This window comes from Dendrobium catenatum, unplaced genomic scaffold (assembly GCF_001605985.2).
Source record: "Dendrobium catenatum unplaced genomic scaffold, ASM160598v2 fragScaff_scaffold_231, whole genome shotgun sequence".
NCBI lineage: Eukaryota > Viridiplantae > Streptophyta > Magnoliopsida > Asparagales > Orchidaceae > Dendrobium > Dendrobium catenatum.
Genome location: NW_021318693.1, coordinates 9407265 through 9411612, shown reverse-complemented (window position 1 = coordinate 9411612; position 4348 = coordinate 9407265). Strand labels below are relative to the sequence as shown.

The 4348-nt window shown below is 30.0% G+C and overlaps 1 non-coding gene across 1 annotated transcript; it reads right to left on the bottom strand.

The window, feature by feature from the left end:
* Window positions 1–3281: 3281 nt before the first annotated feature.
* Window positions 3282–3388, bottom strand: LOC114579228. Its single transcript, XR_003700137.1, has one exon. It is a non-coding gene; the product is annotated as a small nucleolar RNA R71 (small nucleolar RNA).
* Between the last annotated feature and the right edge of the window lie 960 nt (window positions 3389–4348).

Sequence of the window (4348 nt, the reverse complement as noted above, 5' to 3'; positions counted from 1 at the left end):
TATTTATTCCCACTATCCTTTCCACTATCTACTTAACTAAGATTTTCCATCAAAGCTTGCATGCATAGATAAGTGAAAATTTCTGACTGCTACAGTGATATAAAAAAATCATTACCTTTTACGGATTAAGTACATAAATTAATTTAACTAATACCTAATAATTAAATAATGAGAATTAATAAAACTAAATGAACATTTAGAGGAAGCTTATACTTACATATCTTTTAAACATTTTTGGGTATTATATGGAGCAATTGAACCACTAGGTTTTCTCGTATCATTACCATATAGTTTACATGCTACTAAGCCTATTAGAGAACTAGATCCACCAGATGTTCCCTCAAAAAAATGTAAAAAGTGGAGCAACCCTCAGATTCCTTATTAGTCGAACCAAACTATCAGATCATGACTTAGATTATCTATCTAATATTTCTTGTAAACACTTCACTACCCGATGTTCTACCTGCCACTCTTGAAGTTTTATCTAGTCATCATGTGACACTGACCAAAATGTTATCCGCCATAAATAGTGCACATAAGTGCCCCTACTAAGAAAACCACCAGAACTAACAACAATACTCCCACTCATAGCTGCTATAGATATAGACATTCTACCATTCTTAGACTCTCCAAATATAAATATACTCTTCTTTCAAAAATTCCACTACTATATGTCTCACCACTTAACCTCATCTTACTAATAGTTCATTATTGTTGAGTAGGTATCTTATCATTTTTAGTTAATTGGACTCTCTCTATAAGCTCAAAAAAATAAATAATGTGAAATGGTACCAATGGCTATCTTAGACTGTCTTGAAGTCCTCTCATAAGTCTTTAACACTTATCTGTGTGAGTTTTAACCATCTATAAAGGAGTGTAGGCTGATACTCAAAACCAATCCTAGAAAAGTCTCTTGCATATGCTGACATGCAAAAAATGGTACAAACCAAACTCAAAACATATCAGAGAACTTCTAGCTACTAATTAGAGAATTCAATATTCCTTAAAATTTTTTATCCTACTGGCCCATCCATCGATGCTCTACCTCACCATCTAATAGAAATACTGCTAAAAATACTTTCCTCTCAGGATGACACTACACACCATTAAATATCTTCTATAGTCTTCTCAACTAATCCTCTACTGCACTGAGCTCAATTTCCTGTAGCTCTATTTTATAACTTATTTCCTAAACTATTGCTATGATACCACCAAAATCTTATCACAACCCAACCCAACTAGATAATAACTATTATGTTTAGCTGTGATAAGCAAGTCCCAAGATCTAGTTTTAGAAATATTTTAATTTCTCTTCCAATATATATTTTAAACAAACAACAAACTATAGAGCTAATAAATCATCTAGAGTAATTAAAATAAACTCATCCACATAATTTCTTTTAATTCATTAAAGTATATGCATAAGATCTACACTATAGTACATGGCAATACAATAGAGAGCCGAGCAAAATTTAACCAAAGCAAGTCATGAGTGCACAAAAATTAAAAATAGGCAAATACCTATATAAACTTAGATCAAATATTAAATTGTTAATCCATAGGCTCCTTCATTTTCCCTAACCTTAAAAAATGGAATGCAAACCCACTGTAACATCTCAGCAAGTCATAAATACATATGAAAATTTTTAAATTATTTCTTTTACAAATTACTTTTAGAATATTTAAATATAATTAAATCTAGTATATTAAATTATTGTGTTGAGTAATGCAATAAAAGCATAGATGTTATTAAAATTGTTAAATGATAATACTGAGCTTTGAATTAAACTAAAATTCATATAACATATTTCTTCAATCCCAAATAGAATCTCACGGGATTATGATTCCTAATGACTCCCAACAAAACCTCCTCCTCTTTCAGATAAAATCTAAAAATATTTTTTTCCATTATGACTCACACAAGATAGACTTTAAATTCAGATTCTTTGCCATACATAGAGTCTCAAGGATTCTTGTCCATTATATCTCCCAATAGATTTTTTTTCATGTCAAAACTATTCAATATCACACAATTCAATCACATAAACACATATTTCATCACATTGTAGTAATTTAAGATTAATCAGGCACTTTCATGATTGCACAATTTTTTATAGTGATAGCCAACAAAAAATTTTATTGAGTAAAAATAGTTTTAAAACATAATCAAATCACTTGAGATCCTATAAAATATCATTTTAAAATATTAATAACACCATAATGCAATTTTTTTAGAGTTTGGATTATTTTTATTCAATAAAATTCAACTCCCCCCCCACCATGTAAAATTCTAAGAAATATTTAAAATGTTTAGAATCTCAATCTCAATAACATATAAAAGTTATGTGGTGAAAATTTTTTTCTCTGTAAAGTTATACTCATTTTTTTGGTAATAAAAATATAAATTTAATCAAAAAAATTGGAAAAATTGTATATTTATGAAAATTAACATATGCATATTATGACTTATCTCAATCCAGAAGATTTTTTGAACTGAGCCGATGAAAATGACCCGAAGTGGCTCAAAAATCCTTATGTTTCATTTATAGCCATCACCCTTATCCAATGCCAACTACCATACATAAACAAATGAATGGAATAATTGATTTCATATTATATTTAAGTATAGAAAGTGGCCTAGCACAGCGGTGCCGCCATCTAGCACTGTAACGCTAGTTCAAATTCCAAAAACTCGAGACTACGGCACAAGAATGTCACTATTCTGTACCTAGGTGACACTACAATGTTGTGTCATGCAAACACCCAATGTTGTGTTGCTCTAGGTGGAAAATTTATATAATTCATGAATAAGCATTCCAACCTCTTGAAACACATTCAAGAATGCATGCAAACCTTTTTCACACACCAAAATACTTCCAAACATATGTAGGTTCAAAATATAAAATATCATATATTTATCTTTTTTAATTTCGATTAGAATAGGTAGGACTTAATATTGAATTTGGAGGTGTCACTCAACCTCAAATTCAAGCCAATAAATTTGAATTGAAACCTATCATTATTCAAATATATTAAATTATCAATTTGGGGGAACTCCTATTGAGTATCCTAACTTACACTTAGTTATCTTCTTAAAAATTTATGTAATATTTAAGTGTAATGGAGTCAGGGATGATGTCACTAAACTTTATATATTTTCATTTTCTTTGAGAGACAAAGCTAAGATGTGGTTAAATTTCTTTTTCACAAGCTCTATAACTATTTAGAATGAGTTTGCATATAAGTTCCTATAAAAACATTTCTCACCATTTAAAACTGCTAAGCTTAGGAATGATATAACTCTATTTTCCAAATTTTATAGAGAGTCAAATTATGAGGGTTGAGAAAGATTTAAGGAGATGATTATTAAGTTCCCTCATCATATTTTTCCTCATTGATTGGTGATTCAAATTTTTTATAATGGGCTTATAAGATACCTTAGGTCTGCAATTGATGTAGTAGTTAGAGATTCTTTGATATGGAAGTCTTTTATTAGGCTTAAACTTTGATAGAGGAGATGACAATAAATAATTTTCAGTGGTCTTCAGAAAGGGTAATTCCTAAAAGAGTAGTAAGTGTCAATGAGCCAGATGCGTTATCGATTCTTATAACTTAGATAGAAGCCATGCCCAAGAAGTCAGATAACTTTGGAGTTAGCTCTAGTTCAAGATCATTTATGCATTTGGAAGAGCATGATTTGAATGATGTTATTGAGTCTAATGTTCAAGGGATAAAGAAAGTAAATTTGATTGGAAGACCAAATAAATCCCATTCACATACTTATAATCTTGGTGTGAGGAACAACCCTAATTTCAGTTGAAATAATAATAATGGTGGAACTTAGTGGAATGCAAGTCAATCAAACAATGGAGGAAATTGGAATAATCCTTAATAACCTAAAGCGAACCCTAGACCTTCTTATCCCCTAGCTTCAATCAACATAATCAATTTAGATATAGGAAGACACCTTTGAAGGACTTAGTGACTCAAATGGGAAACTAATTACAAAGTCAAGCTACTTTTATTAGTAATTTTAAAAAAATAATTAGAATAATTTGTAATTTTCTTTAGTAGTAGGCCGCATGGCATCTTACCCAATACCACTGAAGTTAACCCAAAGGAAAATGGAAAGATCATAGCTTGGAGTATTTGAGGATTAGTAATTATGCCTTACAACTAAAAGGAAAATCTAGGCAAGTTTGGTTGAAGATAATAAACTTAGTGTGCCGAGGAGGCAACCTAATTTTGTTGGTGTTTAATCTTATTTTTGTTATTAATGTGTTTTATTGTATTTATTATTTTGGTTTAAAATTTTTGAAAAATGTTATGCTTGTGTTATTTGTAAGTT